The sequence below is a fragment of the Bufo bufo genome, chromosome 1 (assembly GCF_905171765.1).
Source record: "Bufo bufo chromosome 1, aBufBuf1.1, whole genome shotgun sequence".
NCBI lineage: Eukaryota > Metazoa > Chordata > Amphibia > Anura > Bufonidae > Bufo > Bufo bufo.
The window spans coordinates 151,318,407-151,336,125 of NC_053389.1; the positions used below are offsets into that span (position 1 = coordinate 151,318,407).

At 44.9% G+C, this 17,719-nt stretch overlaps 1 protein-coding gene across 4 annotated transcripts in view; it reads left to right on the top strand.

The window, feature by feature from the left end:
• The first annotated feature begins 2,750 nt into the window (after positions 1 to 2,750).
• Positions 2,751 to 17,719, top strand: part of CASZ1 (castor zinc finger 1) — a 251,035-nt gene continuing 236,066 nt past the window's right edge. Inside the window, exons 1-2 of one of the 4 annotated variants that reach the window (XM_040430630.1) lie at positions 2,751 to 2,899; positions 3,632 to 3,707. The gene's annotated coding sequence lies outside the window, so the exon portion shown is untranslated. The other 3 variants (XM_040430646.1, XM_040430639.1, XM_040430655.1) reach the window with 3 other exon arrangements.

Genomic DNA, 17,719 nt, shown 5'->3' on the forward strand with positions numbered 1-17,719 from the left:
CTCATGGTGCCTGGTAGCAGCCATATGGGGTCTCATGGAGAAGTCCACATAACAGTGAACATACCCACTTTTTAGAATGCAGTGAACCAGAGGCTGAACAGCATTGCCTGAGGTCATTGAAAACAGATTAGATGGGCGACAAGCCACCTCTAGGCTACAAATTGTATCCTCTTGTTCTCCGGTGTGATCCTTCACCCACCAGAGGAAAACCTTTCCACCTGTCCATTATCGCACTTGCTCTGCTATACTGGACAAGAGCAGTGCTCCCCAACCTGTGGCTGTCTAGCAGTTTGGCCACAAAACGAGAGCTTCAGGTTGGATGACACTGCTTGCCTCCACAATAGCCTTAGACCTTGGGTATTCCCATCGGGGACATTTATGACACATCACTAGGATACGTGCAGTACCCCAGACCTGGGATATCTACAATTATCTAGGATGTTATGTGGTTACCATGTTCCTGTTAGGGCTCGTTCACACTAATGTTTTTAGAGTTCTGTATACGTTCTATGTACTCCGTATGCATTCCATTTCCGTAATTCCGTTTCATCAAAGATAGAACATGTCCTATTATTGCCTGCAAATCACGTTCCGTGGCTCCATTCAAGTCAATGGGTCCGCAAAAAAAAATGAAACACATACGTAATGTACTCCATATGTCTTCCGTATCCGTTCTGTTTTTGCGGAACCATCGATTGAAAATTTTATGCCCAGCCCAATTTTTTCTATGTAATTACTGTATACTGTATATGCCATACGAAAAAACGGAATGGAACCGGAAACACTACTGAAACAAAAAACGGATCCGTTAAAAACGGCCCACAAAACACTGAAAAAGCCATACGGTCGTGTGAACAAGCCCTTACAATGTAGACCAGCAGATGGTGTATGGCTGGCAATGTTTGGCCTTAGGAGTGAGACTTAGGCTACTTTCACACTGGCGTTTTGAATTCCATTTGTGAGATCTGTTTCAGGGATCTCACAAACGGTTCAAAACGGATCAGTTTTGCCCCAATGCATTCTGAATGGATAAGGATCCGTTCAGAATGCATCATTTTGGCTCCGTTCAGCCTCCATTCCACTCTGGAGGCCGACACCAAAACGTTGCTTGCAGCGTTTTGGTGTCCACCTGGCAATGCGGAGCCAAACGGATCCGTTTTGACTTAGACTTTTTTTTAAAAGAATAATGCAAACGGATCCGTTCTGAACGGATACAAGCGTTTGCAGAATAGGTGCAGATCCGTCTGTGCAGATACCAGACGGATCCGCACCTAACGCAGGTGTGGAAGTAGCCTAACCATCCCATTTCTCCTCTCTTGCTAGCAGTGGCCTGGTCCTGCTTCCTGCCAGGAGGGAGAGTTTTAGTGAGACTTGTGTGAAGAGAGGAAGCTCATGCTAGAGCTCCTACTCCAAGATCCAGTTCTTGATCCAACTCTCTTGTGAGACCACTACACCAGAGAGACTCCAAGAATACTAAAACTCCAGACATCAGAAAAGTACAGCATCTACGGTCAGCAGTGACCAGCAATCATAGCTTAACAGACCCTGCTGCAGGTGAAGGACTACGGCTCAGACACCATCACCTAGATAACTTCCAGGCCAGACCAACTCAAATCCTGCATTACACAGTGGATGCCTATATCCACAAATGCCAGCTTCCAGCTGTTAGCCAGAGACGTCAGCAAGATAGCACTAAAGAAGTGCCATAAATTGCCATTTTTCCAGAAACCATGCCTCGTCATCTGGGAGCACAAATTGCACTGTGTACAACTACTGCTGGATGTGCTACAACTCCCATTTTGCACTAAGTAAAGAGAGACGTTTATTCTTCTACTTCTCGCATGTTTCCTTACACCATCTTTTCACTGCACCAATCCCCAGGGAGGGAGTACACGGTGGTGACACATCATCTTATCAGGGTCACTACCACTCCCATCCTCTGCACAGGCTCCTCGGAGGCTCGCTACATATGTCATCAATGTCAGGCCCCACCTCCGTGACCCGCTCCTGTCTCCAGAACGGGGCCCCCAAAGTGAAGGAGAGAGCAGCTGCACAAGCGTGGCCACCCTCCTTCCATTCACCGTTATGGGACTTCTGAGCATGCCATCAATGTCTGAGACGGGTATGACCCTTTAAAGAATATTCAGTGACACCTCTCTAAAAGACCTCCTCTTGGAGAAGACCTTATCAGACCAGATTCAGTTCCATGGCATATTGGGCATAGCAGCCATCTTCTTTGAGACCACCCCCCCTGCCCCCCAGAAGAGCACTTTTCAATGACATTTTGGGTGGTCCGCATCCACATTGGACTGGTTCACACTTGATAGATTTTCAGTTTCTACAAAGATTATTAAAAGTAAAAAAAATAAAAAAAATGCTTTGGCGATGCCAGGTGCCAAATGTTGGCAATGTTTCAATCCCATAGGAGGGAATGGAATACTTTGAAGGATCTGGGAAACCTAAAATACAAGGAAAGTGTAAAAGTTTCTTATTCTTGGTAAATCCAGTCATGGAGTGGTCCAGAAGAACCCAGGGCAGCAGGTGGTATGACTCCTAGCAGCCAGGCATGTAGTGGTGAGTCCCCCAGCAGGTGAGGCACAGTGAGTCAGGTGTGCCCGCTCTCTGGAGCGCATCCAGCCGGGCACGGGCAGGAGTGTGCCAGGCTGCCGCCACTAGAGGTCACAGGAAGCCGCTCCGGGTTTTGCGGCCATTCCCGGTCCCCATCTGCCTGGCTCCAGTCCGGGTTTCGCGCTCCGCCCCCGGCCGCCTGCTTAGAAATAGGAAAATTCAATAATAAAACCCCAGGATCAGGCAAGTTAGATGGCGCATGCGCGGAGCCGACGTCCGAAACACACATTTTCCTTTACTTGGAAAGTCACCCAAAGCCGCACAAGTGCAGGTAAGAGACTTCCCTGCGCTCCGGGGCCGCCCTGCCCGCTGCCAGCCGCTGGTGCCCGTGCTGTGACTGGGGGACAGTAGTTGACCCTTAGGGGACATGGGCAGTGGAGGGTTCTGTCGCTGTGTCTGGGGTGGCACTGACTGGGGGGTTGTGTCTGCCTCACTAGTGAGGAGTGCAGCTCGGGATGACAGCTGCTAACAGACTTCTGCCCAGGTGCCATGTCCGGCGCGTGGCGGCTCAGGGGGCACGGACGGTACCAGCACCAGGGCACCAAGCACTGAGGGGGGCACTTGAGAAAGTGTGTGAAGTTCCCCGGGGTAGCAGCGGGCACGGCGAGCTGGCAGCCGGCTGTCACTGACCCGGGAGGCGCAGCTGTCAGTCACCGGCGGTTGTGCGGCGGCACGAGGTGGGTGCCCGGCCGGGTGTACGGGGAGTGACACCCGCGGAGGGTTGCTATGGGTGCAGCTGGGCAGGGAGGTGGAGAGGGCGGCTCGCCCGGGGGTGTGTGCAGCCTGTGTGCAGGGGGGGGGACTGTAACCGTGCATTTTTGGTCAATGTCACACTCCTATTTTTGAGCCCGGGACAGGGAACAGGTGCCCGATCTGCCACTCACCCTCTGCGCCCACAGAAAACACACTTTGGGGCGTTGACTTTCTTAAAAAAAAAAAAAATCTTTTGGAACCAGGTGGATTCCTCAGTTTTTTTCTCTCTTTTTATGTTTCTGGAAAAAAGGCTGGAAGTTTTGCGAAGAGCAGTGACATCTGAAGACAGGAGGACAGTGACCTGCGCCTCCAGGGACAGCACCCCAGTAAGTACCAGCACTCCCAGCATCCACAGCACGGGGACGTCTCCCAGAGGACTGACGAGTGTCTCCTGGGTGGGGGTGTGACCCCCAGGGGTGTCTGACCCCAATCACTGGGAGGGCTGGGGGACAGTCCTTGGGTCAGGGTTACTGTTTGGGAAGTTTCCGCATTCTCTCCTGACACTTCAGTAAAGTTTATTTTTATATTGTAATCTATCTGTTATCTATCTCATATCTGTCTATCTGTCTGTCTGTCATATCTATCTATCTCATATCTATCTATCTATCTATCTATCTATCTATCTATCTATCTATCTATCTGTCTGTCTGTCTGTCTGTCATATCTATCTATCTATCTATCTATCTATCTATCTATCTATCTCCTATCTATCTATCTATCTATCTATCTATCTCATATCTGTCTGTCTATCTATCTATCATATCTGTCTGTCTGTTTATCTATCTATCTATTATCTATCTATCTATCTATCTATCTATCTATCTATCTATTATCTATCTGTGTATCTATCTATCTATCTATCTATCTATCTGTCTATCTATCTATCTATCTATCTATCTATCTATCTATCTATCTATCTATCTATCTATCTCATATCTTTCTATCACTATAGGTACATGAATGGATATGAGGACTTGGACTTTCACCCCTGTTAGATTCCATTCCCCATTATTATTTGACCCTAATATTTAATGCCGCTCTCTGGTGCATGTGCTGCTTTTATGGGAAGCGCTGGCGCTGCGTGCGTTGCTGCCGCCGCCTTTCCAGTGTCAGCTGCAGGAGCCACTTTATGAGGAATATTGTTGAACCTCCGGTAATCAAGTTTCTGCGATCTTGTGCCTTCTCCTGTTTAATTTATTAGACTAGTTATTTATTCTGTTGATGATAATCTGTTGCTGGTTTCCATAGAGATGTCAACGGATCTCTCTCAGAAATCACACGGTGTATAACACCAGGGCATTTTAAAGGGACAGTCTGGATGTGTGCAGACGGTAGCTGTGGAGTTTGCCGAGGTTGTTTAAGTCTAATATATTTTGTTTTATGGAGGGAGGTTGCACTTGCAGTGCTGTGCCAAGCCGAGCTTATTATGGCTAACACAAAGTCGTGGCTTTGATCCTCAAGTTGCATCATTATTTAAAATAGATCATTTTTCTCTCCCCCAGCTGAAAATCTCAAAAACCTTTCAAGATCAAAGACTTTGGCGAAGAACTATTGTTTTAAAAGAAGTGAACTTAGAAACAATAAAAAATTTTTCCTATGAATGAGGTTTCCGCGATCTGCTCGTTTTGACCTAAATGAGGGAATTTTTAGCAATAAAAACAAAGCGACTCGACTGTAATGTTGTTTTATACTTAATCCTTGTGATGTATAAACAACTTCAAAGCTGCCCCCGGTCCGCGCTGCGAGCGTCCAGATCTGGGTATTTTATTCTCGTATAATCCAAGTTTACAGTCAATCAGCGGGCACAACTGGGAGGTAGATCAGGCGCATGTCAACGGGGGCTACATGTGTGTGTATGAGCGGGCGCGCGTCACGTATAAATGTTTACCCCATAAGGTGTTTGAGTGAGTGTGTCTAGGTGTTGTGTGTATCTGTGTACACTTGTAGCATGCCTTGGAGTGTCTAAGTGCATGTATGATGTGTCCCAGTTTACCTGTGTCTGTATCGTTTTTATATGGTATAGTTTGGTTTTACATGTGTGTGTATGTCTTATGTAAGTCTACACGTGTCTATGTTGTGTGTGTATGTGTGTTTAGTGTACGTGTGTTTTTTGTGCTGTGTAGGTGTATGTATCTGTGTTGTTTGTGTCTGTGTTTTTATATGATGTATGTAAGAGTGTTTCTATGTGTGTCTATGTGTTGTGTGTTAGTAGTCGTGTGTGTCCATGTGTTTTATGTGAGTATACATGTGTTTATGTGTTGTGTTTTAGTAGTTCTGTGTATACAAGTATACATATGTGTCTGTGTTGTGTGTATGTGTGTTTAGTGTACCTGTGGTGTATGTATCTGCCTTGTTGGTTTCTGTATTTCTATATGGTGTACGTAACAGTGTTTTTATGTGTGTGTCTGTGTTGTGTTTTAGTACTTTTTGTGTATGTATCTCTGTCTGTATTTCCACATGGTGTAAGTTTTAGTATTAGTTGTGTGTGTCCATGTGTTGTATGTGAGTATACATGTGTGCCTGTGTTGTGTTTTAGTAGTTGTGTGTGTGTCCATGTGTTGTATGTGAGTATACATGTGCGTTGTGTTTTAGTAGTTGTGTGTGTGTCCATATGTTGTATGTGAGTATACATGTGTGTTGTGTTTTAGTAGTTGTGTGTGTGTCCATATGTTGTATGTGAGTATACATGTGTGCCTGTGTTGTGTTTTAGAAGTTGTGTGTGTGTCCATGTGTTGTATGTGAGTATACATGTGCGTTGTGTTTTAGTAGTTGTGTGTGTGTCCATATGTTGTATGTGAGTATACATGTGTGTTGTGTTTTAGTAGTTGTGTGTGTGTCCATATGTTGTATGTGAGTATACATGTGTGCCTGTGTTGTGTTTTAGAAGTTGTGTGTGTGTCCATGTGTTGTATGTGAGTATACATGTGCGTTGTGTTTTAGTAGTTGTGTGTGTGTTTATGTGTTGTATGTGAGTATACATGTGTGTTGTGTTTTAGTAGTTGTGTGTGTGTCCATATGTTGTATGTGAGTATACATGTGCGTTGTGTTTTAGTAGTTGTGTGTGTGTCCATATGTTGTATGTGAGTATACATGTGTGTTGTGTTTTAGTAGTCGTGTGTGTCAATGTGTTGTATATGAGTATACATGTGTGCCTGTGTTGTGTTTTAGTAGTTGTGTGTGTTTCTGTGCTGTATAGGTGTATGTATGTATCTCTGTTGTGGAGTGTTAGTGTGTGTGTGAGTCTTTCATTTACTACAGATGCCCCTGGAAATGACTGAACCTATAAAGTTTACTACAATGCAGGAGTCTGCGCCTTCTTGTAAACTCCATTCGGAGACGCAGTGGTTAGTCCGGGCCGCTGCCGATCTTATTATTATTAATATTTTTCTCCAGTGAAACATAAATCTCAGCCGATCTGTAAATGTGTAATGAGATGCGGCCTTAACCGTCACCAGAAACGGCACCATATCCCCGACCAGAGCCCTGATCCCCCTGCACGGTCTGTGGCTCCTGCTGTATTTCCCGCTCTGTTCGGTGCAGGCGCGTGTGTTATTTGTGTGTCTTTTGGCTTTAATGATGCTTTTTGTTTGTGTTTGTTTGGGTAATTTGGTTCTGATGCAGAAAACGACTGTGACAAGTTAGAAAAAAAACAAGAAGGCTGTACAGCTTTAAACTCAGGAGTTTGCATATTCTCCTCGGATCTCTCCCCTTTGCTAATTATTGTGTTGTTTTCAGAGCAAATATGTCATATCCATGGCGACCAGGCAGGTTTATTGTCTTTGTGAAGGAATAGCTCACATAAGTAATTAATGACTTCTTTTTTTTTTCCTCTCTGGCTTAGGTTAAACAGATCATTCAGGGAAAGTCATATCTCCCCCCCTTCTGTTTTTTATAACACGGTGACACAAGAAAATTAGTTAGAACAAGACAATACTTTAGTGGCAAAGTCGACAGCCTTTTTTATTATCTTTTCTTTTTTGTTCCTCTTAAAAGCTGTAGTGTCAGCCTTCAGACAGACGAGGTTGTCATCCTGACACTGTTAGCAATTTGGTTTGTGGTGCAGGAAATCCCTGTAAGCAGAAGTGTTCAGTTGTAGAACAGAATTGAGGCGGCAGCATCCTGAAGGAATTTACAGTGAAATCCTCCCCATGGAACTTAGAACATCGAGGCTTCTTCGTCTTCGTCTTCGTCTTCTTCTTTTTTTTTCTTTCTACAGCCGTGTTCATTTTGGCAGCTTCTAATTGAAATGTTTACAAGACGGGGGCGAGTACAGTCAGCAGTAGGTGTAAATCGGCCAACGTCACCGCAGCCTTTCCTATAGAAGGGTTATTTCCAGAGGACGTTGGGGGATTATGGACCAAAACTTTTTGAAAGGTTTGTCTCTGTGCCTTCCAGTGCCCCCTATGTGAAATGCCTGCGCTAGCAGCCTCTTCCTTATTAAAACCCTTAATCTTTTATCTAGCTAACCCAGCTATCCATATGGACGATTTAGCGGGATTAGCAATTTGTGTTTGTGTTCCTTTTATTTAGAAGCTGAGCCGTTCTTTCCAGAAATTTGCCAGCCAAGGTGGTCCCCCCTCGTGATCAATTTTGTGGTCAATCTATGAAACATACAAACTATGGGTTGGGCTGTTAGAAAAAAAAGGAGCTGGTTCCTGGCTGTCCCATCTGTCACTCATATCTATGCTCCCCCCCCCCCCCCCCCCCCTTCAGTATAACTATCTGTAATTTACTGAGGAACACAAGCAGCAATTAAAAAAGTGGGGCTGTCGTCTGGTTGAAATGGTCCAGTGCCGACTCTAGCTTTGCTTGTGTCTGAGCCTTCGACTGCCTGATATCTTCCTTAGCTCAGTGCCAGTCAGTGGTCCGGCGGCAGCGTCGCTGTCTTATTTATATCTGTGTGGACAGAGCCTGGGCACTTTTTGTTGACACTTGTCCGTCCTGTTCGATAGAAGCAACCTTTTAGCGCACATGTTAATATCCATCGAGTGAAGCGTGCAGTCGATAAGCTCACGTTTAGAAAATGCGCGCATTATGACGTGACCACTAAGCTGCGTCTTGTGATTATTACATGCTTTTTTAATTAATTTTTTTTTTCTGAATATTTTAGGCCTTTATTGTCTTTTTTTGTCATCTAAATTTCAGGTCTGTGTCTGGTTTATTTGCATAAAATGACTGTTCTTTACCGCTAATATTTTACCTGTACATTTTGTCTTTCATAGAGGTAGTCTTGCGGTGAGGTAGGTAAGACAGTCTAGCAGCCAGGTTAACCCTCTTTGACAGAATACTGCGGCTTAAATGAAAGCAAGAATAAGAGAGAGAGAGAGAACATCGTAAATTTTGCTAAAATTAATCAGCCGTTTAAGGGCTTCCCATTAACGAGGTTTTCTAGGCAGGCTGCCTCCTCGCGTCCCCGGTCAAAGTCCGGGAGGGGGATGAGAAATTTGAAGAGGAATAATAAAAACAAAAGAAAGGGTGGAATTATAGAATATAAATCCTCAAGTGTCCTTGATCCATATTGTCAGTTTTTTTTTTTTTTTTTGGTCTGATTTGTCCTGTGTGCCTTTGACAGAATAGGCACGTAGAGAAGAGAGCGACAGAGAGAGAGGGAAGGAGCGCGACGTGACGGTCCTTTGGAGCTCATTATCATTCTTAATAAGTCTTAAGGAATAAAGAGGAGCATTGAGTATAAATGCCGGGTAATCCTAACACTCCTCAAGGTGAGAGGAGTCTTAAGGACAAATAGGAAAGAAGGCAGAGGCGAGGAAATAGCAGTGGCCCTAAAAAAAACTGTCTTGGTGAACAAGAAGGACCATGAAAGAGGCTTGAGTGAAAGTTGCTCATCTTTTCCCTAGAAATATATGAATGTCGATCAAAGAGGTGGAAGATTTCTTTGAGGAAGGAGAAAGCACTTAACAGTTTCATTAGAAAAATGAGACGGTTACGCTAGTCTCTTGTCGAAAACCCTTTCTCCTCTCTGGTCACGGGAAGGAGACTGTAGACCTGAGTGATGCACTGCTGCACTTGTCTGTGGGGAGGGGGTGTCCGTCTTTCTTCCATATAAAGCCTGTCATTCTTTATATCACAGGTACCCCCTGTGTTCTGTCAGTAATTCCTGGTTACAAGACCTGGTCCCCAAACAAATTCCTGTATGGTGTAATTCCTGCTCACGTCTTTGTTCTCTCACTGTGCTGGCTCTACTTGCAGCTCAGTCCCAAATCCTGGTTCCCCCAAATGTCCTTTAGATCAGATCCCTTCAAGGATTTTCCCTTTCAACTAATAATCTTCATTTTTTGTAAGCCTGCTTTGCTGCTCTTTCAGCTTCCATTTCTTTCATAAAATAAAAGTTGGGCCCTGTGCGGCAGTATTTAACGTGTCTATGAAAAGAGTTTATCTACACCAAGGTTTTTTCTGCAGTGGTCTTTATTCTCCTTAGACTTGTCTCTGCAGGTAAATGCCACGCTCGGACTGGTTGTAGTTGTCTTCGGGATGCCCAAAGCAGAATTCTTTAAAACGTTATAGGCATGCAAAACAGTTAAGGAAGCTGGCTTGCAGATGTGCCCTGTGGGACCCGCTGCTCTATGAGCGCATGTCCTGTGGTGGTGGATAAGATGAGACCTAGGCTATGCCATAAATATCTGATAGATGCAGGTTCCACATCCACTATCTAAGCTATCTTTAGTAAAGGAATCCCTGGCCCTGACCACATCCCACCTCAACCCATCCTGCTGGCCACTGCAGCCAGGGGTGGCCAGGTTTTTTTATCTCCATGGTTCGGTAACTGTTCGTTGTTTGTTCTGATCTTCAGGGAGTCTCTAGGTCTCCGGCAGTGGCTTGTCCACTTGTGAGGTTTTGTTAGTGAAGTTGGGGGTAATGTTCAGCGTACAGTGTGAGAAGGACAATGGAGGTCTACTGAAGACCACAGTGGCACAAATGATATTTGTACAAGGCTCCTGTGAAATGATACAGCAAAACTACGAGATCACACTCAAGTGTGTATAATGTAATTGCTACATTTCCATCTATCTCTGTTGGTAATAAAAGTCCATTATACTGTACATATAGAAAGCAGGCCCGACTCGACTAGAACAAGCTAAGTTTGGTATTAAACTGAAATAATACCTAAAACCTAAAACAGATATTCAGAGGGTGGTGGGGAGACTTCTAAAACTGCTAGAATGCTATGGCTTCTGGTTCATGACCACTACGGTATACCAGATCCTTTTTTTGGACTGATTCTGATAAATCCCATAGGGGCTGTCCAAGGATTTATTCAATTTATCTGATAGCATGAAATGTCAAAGAAACCAAGCCATTACTCACCTGTTGTATCCCCTGCCTATCAAGAGCTAATGCTCTGGTGGCCTGCGCCAGTATGATGACGGGCAGTCATGTGGGCAGTACGTCCACATGACTCCTGCAGCCAATCAGTGGACACATGGTAGCATGACCTCCAGTGATTGGCTGTGGCAGTCACTTTGATGTACAACATGTACAGTTATTGCCCAAGGAAAATATGCAAAGACTGAGAGGGGCCACTAGAGCATCGGCGCTGGAGTGGAAGGGGGTGTGAAGGGGAATTTCAGGCATTCGGATGCGACACTTAAAAAAAAGACTGCAGGCTCATTACATCAGAATAGCAGTACAATACTCTTTTCTAAAAGGGATTCCCCAGCCGAAAGAAATGATATTCAAAACTGCCGTTGCTGTTTAAAGGGGTTTTCTGAGATATTGATGCTGATGAACTATCCTCAGGATAGGTCATCAGTATCTGATCGGTGGGGACCCCTGACGACCAGATGTTTGAGAAGGCATCGGTGCTCCTGTGAGTGCTGCAGCCTTCTCTGTGCTCACCAAGCACAGCGCCGAGGATAGGTCATCAGTATCAAAATCTCGGAAAACCCCTTTAAATATGTAAAAAAAAATATAATAAATAAACACTGACATCACAGATTCACCCTCCCCCCCATCTTCAATACTTGGCTGCAGTGACCAGTGGTTGGCTGCAGCAGTCACATGCTGTCATGTCAGGATGTTATTGGTGGATCAGGGAGAAGAGAGAAATGGGGAACAGGCAGAGCTAATATGCATGTTAGCAGTACCCCTATAATGGGTAGGGACCACTGGGGTTGACAGCAAGAATAATGGTGTGGACGCTATTCCTACTATCGAAGATACCAGAGCCCTGATGGAAGGCATTAAATACAAGTGTGGACAAAGTTTTATATAATATTTGTCCTCTTCAGCTTGTTGCTAAACATGGACGTATCTAGAAGCAGACATATATAACCCCATCGTCTGTCTCTTTAATATTATGTGACCGCTTCATATTGGATGGATTCTTGGGTTGTTGAAATTAGTGACCCAGAAATACTAATGTGTCTGCGACTAGAATCTGTCTAAAAAGTAAGGTTTCTCCAGTTTCTTGACTTACTTGAAAAGGGGTGTGGCTTAGTGATGAGGGGGTGTGGCCTCAGGTGAAAGTGGGCTGGGCATAAGATGCACTGTTTTGTGCCAAAATTGCCCCACAGTTCGGGAGTAAAACTCTGTCTCTGAGAAAAGTGTCTATCCCCACCCCCCATTATCATCCAGCCTGAGCCCCTGTAAGGGTTTGCGCAGCCGCTCTAACGCCTTCTACAGGTTTATTAAATCTGCCCCAATGTGTTTCCTCTCTGCTCAGAGACCTCGATGTGGTTGGACATCGGAATAGCGATGTCAGAACATTGCTAACACTTCACCCCTGTGCCGATGATACATTGCGCGCCCATTTTGGGTACTTTCAGGAGGCAGAGCTGTCATCTAGAAATTTGCATTGTGCATTTAATGTAGCAGCTAGTTTTCCTAATGAAATTATCACAAGTGGATGGGAATCGCGTAGGCCCCTCTTCAGGGAAGCGCGTCACACGGCACTAATTTCATAGCAATATTCATGAGAGAGCCATTTCATAGATTGGCCGAGCAGATGCTTTTACTCAAAAAAAATGTTCTACGTTCCCTGATCCTCTTCAGCAGCTGGTTCAAAGTGGATGGCGCCCCCCTCCTTCAGAGTCGGGGGCTTCTGTCAGTAGGGCTGGATTGGGGACTCTCAGAAGGGACGTGTATTCAGGGCTTCAGAAAGATGAAATGTGGTAAGTTTATGAAAGTGTGTATTAAACGCTGTCCCGGCTCTCTAATTTCGCTGCAGTATGCCAAAACACTGCGTTTCTTATTTCAGTTAGTGTGATCTTCAGGGAGGTTAATTTCCATGACGAACTGCAGGCCACGCGCTTAAAGGATTTATCTAATTAGAATGACACTTTTTCCCCCGCTTCCCTTTTTGGAGAAATATAAAGGACTAGAAGGGATATTTAAACAGTGGCGGCAGTAGCATCCGCTCACATCTGGCTCCATCCTGCCTCTGTCATGTAATGCTTGCAGGATTTTTATTTTTTTTCATAGACTTTTATAAACCAACCCCTAAGTACTTGGGTATATCATCTTGCTGGTGTAAATACCTATTATGTTTCCAGTCTGTTAACATCTGCATTTTTTTTATAAGAGAAGTACTGTTTTAACGGTAGTTTACTTTATAGGATCTATGGAAAAAGTTTAGTACTTTTTTCCCTCATAAGGAGTAAGTTGCTATCCACATTTTAGCTTAGACTGGCCATACACATTGCATAGCGTTCGAGCGAGTACTCACTCCGCCAACATCTACCTCTCTTGACTCCCCCATGCACACTTGGTTTGACTGAGTCTGCATGTGTTAATAGTGAGTGTGGCATACTACAGTTATTTGTTTCGTTATTTCCATCAGTTAGGGGTCATTCACATGACCGTGTGCCGGCCGTGGCCGTATTGCGGCCCGCAAACAGAGGGTCTGCAATACACGGGCACTGGCCGCATGCATCCCGCATCACGGATGCAGACCCATTCACTTGAATGGGTCCACAATCCGGAAGGTCAGTGCGGAGCAGAGGTACGGAACACCACAGAAGCACCACGGAATGCTTCCGTGGGGTTTCTGTATGTGCCTTTGCACCGCAAAAAAGTAGTGCAGCATCCGTTGGAAGCGGATCGCAGACGCCATTCAAGTGAATGGGTCTGCGTCCGCATGCGGCGGCCCTACGGTTGGTGCCTGTGACTGCGGACCGCACCGCCCCAGCCGGCACACGTTCATGTGCATGAGCCCTTATTGAGAGTCAAAACCATTAGTGAAGCCTACATTATAGATGAGGTATAACGGAAAAATCTGCACCTGTTCTGTGTTTTTGACTTCACAATAACTGATGGAAATAACTGACCAAATAACTGATGTGTGAACTTGGCCTAAGGCTTTGGCGGGGGCTTATCTACTGGGAACAATAGGATCGGTGGCTGAAACGACAACCCATTCTTTCTTTCCTCGGACGTCCACTGTTGGGAGGCCCCATACACGTTATATTTTGGCCAAATTCGTCCCATGTACATCTGATGTGTATGAGCAGCTCTAGTCAGTTTAGCCGTAGTCTCGAGCAGATCCCTATGATTCTCCCTTATTCAGGCTTATATGACACAGTTGTTGCTTGCAGTTTATGAGCATCCTGGTCTTGCTGTATTTAAAATCGGCCTTCATGCACAGCCTATGGGGGGCTTGTGCATATTCCCAGAAGCAGAGCTGAAGAAGCAGAGCTTCAGTAGAAAGTTTGGAGGCCGGACAGAACAGCGCTTGATGGGACTGTAGGTTGATTTCAGAGTAAACTTGTTTGGACCTTTACATAAATACACATTGTGTAGACAGAACCATTATTCATAGGAATTCAGCTATTCCGTTAATTCACTATTAACTATACTGCACTCTCGGCTGAGTGGTCGTGCTTGCACATTATAGGAAAAGGTCCTGGCCTTTTTAGTGGCCAGGACGTGGGAGCTCACATAGGCTATTGCCTTTTTCCTATAGTGTGTAAGCACGACCACTGCTGATGGATTGCAGGGTGGTCGTAACCCCTGGAAACAAGTGTATAATATGATGGTAAAAAATGAATCCAGCCAGCAAAGGAAGCAATATGGACCATCAAAATACATTAGTAAGTGGCTTGTATGAACTTTCTGTACATGATAAATGCCATTTGCGGAAGTGAGACATGGCGAATACGCTGCAAATTTTACTTCTGGATTCACAGGTAGAAAATTCACAGTGTGTTAGAGTTGCAGCAAAGAGGATGCGATTTCGATCTATCTGATCCACACGCTTTGTGAAAAAGCTGCCAACAAATTAACATGCAGTGCAGATTTAAATCTGCAGCACTTCAGTAATTAGCAGTTTAGGGTACGGTCGCATATGCGGCAACGGATCTGGCCGCCTTTTCTGGCAGAGAGCATCTTTGCGGATTTCACCGAATTCAGCATTGCTGGATTGACCGCCAGATCCCCATTCACTATAATGCGATGATCCGAGCAGTTTTCAGCACAAATACACTAGATTACACGGAAAATGTAAATACTTTAGAATTAAGGCGCAGTGTCCCTTTAAAACTTTAAGTTTCAAGTTGCATGAGGATTTAGCAATTCTTTGAGTTCTTAAAACCAATTGTAATCAACAAGCAGACATGGCGGTGAGCGGCGGCCTGGCTGACTTTTACTAAGATTAGGTGCTAAGAGACCACGTTTATATAAGATAGCGAGGGCTCAGGGTCCAGATCCAGTTACATCCAAGGGGAGCTAAGATTACATCCGCAGATCAGAGGCCTGGGGAAGACGTTATCCTCCAGATCAGCTTGCCTGACTTTTAGTAAAATTAGGTGCTAAGAAATGGCATTTATGTAACTTGGGGCTCTGGCTCTGGTTTCTCAGGTTGCTAAATATCTTGTGGACTTTAGCAGTAAAGTTTAGAAAGAACAATAAAATAAGGAGGAAACAGTGACAGCCCAAACAGAAATGACACAGATAATACGGTGATTATAATTTAGTGTGCGTCATCTTCCAAATAATGCTCTGGTTACTGTGCTGCAATATCACTGAATTCAGCCATGTTTAGCAGCGTCTTAAAGGGAAACTGTCACCGGTTTTAAGCTGCTCGGTTCTAACAGCGCCAGCGCAGGCAGATGAGTCCTGATGTTCATGAGCTCCTGGCGTCCTCCGCCCCCTGCCACTGATTGACAGTATTTTTCCAACTGAGTTAGCAGCATTGGGCTACATGCACACGACCGTATGTGTTTTGCGGTCTGCAAATTGCGGATCCGCAAAAAAATAAAAAACGGATGACATCCGTATGCCATCCGTTTTTTTTTTTGCGGATCCATTGTAACAGTGCCTAAAACGGACAAGAATAGGACATGTTCCATTTTTTTTGCGGGGCTACGGAACGGACATACTGATGCAGACATTTTTTGCTGACCCATTGAAATGAATGGGTCTACATCCTATCCACACAAAAAAATGGAACGGACACGGAAACAAAATATGTTCGTGTGCATGTAGCCTTGGGAAGAGAGAACATCAGGGCTCATCATTATGCACTGGAGCTGTTCTATGCACGATTTTAGCAAAATGGCGTTGATTAAAGAAAGTGACCCAGCATTTTGCTGACGGGATCTGTCACTAGTTTATGTTGCCCTTAGTTAGGACACCGTAAAACTGGCGACAGATTCTCTTTAAGCTGACAGTAGTTAATGCCTGTGGTCATTGACTGTCAGAATGTGCAAACTCTAAGGAAAGTTACTTGTTACACTACGTTCTCGTGATGTTTAACATATAGCCAGAAAACGGATGCCAACTGAAGGGCATCTATTTGCATCTCTTTTAGGGTCTATTCACATGTCCGTAGTGTATTGAGGATCCGCAAATTGCACCCGGCCGGCACCCCCATAGAACTGCCTATTCTTGTCCGCAATTGCGGTCAAGAATAGAACATGTTCTATTTTTTTCGGGAGCCGCGGATCGGAAGATCGGGGCTGCGCTCTGGAAATGCACCATTCCTGCCCCATAGGGAATGAATGGGTCCGCACCCGTTCCGCAACATTCACGGACGTGTGAATGGACCCTTACATAGACTTTAGTGTAAAAAAAAATCCATCACTCTTTGTTTTTTTAGCAGACACAAAAGCAGTCAACCACTATTTTGTTTCCGTCAAAAAACACACAGACAGTGACGGATATGTTTTATTTTTAAAAATGAAGTCTATGTAATGTGGATGCCCGTCAGTTGGTGTCCATTTTGCATCCATTTCTGAGTATCTGTTAAATGGGTCTGCTAAGTGGATAATAGAAACATGAACCTAGCCCTGTGATGGCTAACCTCCGGCACTCCAGCTGTGGTAAAACTACAACTCCCAAGATGTACACTTGCTTGGCTGTGCTCACCACATCTGGAGTGCGGAGTCCAACCTAATGCTGCCATGTACCCTTTGTGTAAGATCCTCTTACACAGTATCAGCCCTGAACAAGTGCAAGTTATACAAGTTCATCGACACTCGTTTTTGCGCACCGTACAGTTGACAAACGATCGTTGCTACAATCATTCATCCCCCGTTCAGTTTGTATATTGCCAGCAGCTCAGTGTCTTGCCAGCAAAGCATTTTTGCTGATTGCCAGCGTGCCCACACCAGGCAATTAATGAGAGTTTTTGGGAGTCAGGAATGAGAATTTTTGGCTCCCGATCAGCGCCCTGTATAAAGGGGCCCTAAGAATAATGTAGTTAGGCTACATTAAATGTTACAGGAGTTGTCTCATGAAGACAACTCTCATCATACGATGTGCGAGACCTCCTTCCATAAACTAGAACAGAAATCTAGTGTAAGAACAGCCCTTAGGCCACATACACACCACCGCATTTTGTGTCCTTGTCCAATGCACATTTTTTGCGAATGCAACACGGACCTATTTGTTATTATGGTTCATCCTTGTGTCCGTTGCTCAAATTACACAGCATGTCCTATTCTGGTCCTTATTGCTCACGTAGTGGGGGTGAGAAAAGTATGGATTGCAGATCCATGGTTGGTGGACTGCAATCTGGACACGGTCGTGTGCATGAGGCCTTACTCCATGTAATGCTACATTTCCTTGCCCAGACCCGGCTTTCCCCCTCCAGTAGTAGCTGATCTGGGAGTTAGAGAAGATGACCTTGCCACAATCCACTGATCGCTGTACCATTTTCCATTTTATGAGATAAAGCCACTCAAGATCTTGGAATCAGTCTGCTATTCATTTGGTATTCATTAAAAAGAAGTATTGGAGTAACTAATCTATATGGTGTATGTATAGCTTACTCTGTGTCTGACCGGGGCAGTTCCTCTGTGTTAGATCTAGCACTGGCTGGATGTAAGGACACACTGCCGGACAACCCCAGATAAAAGGCTGTGGTTCCTCAGGATTTTTCCAT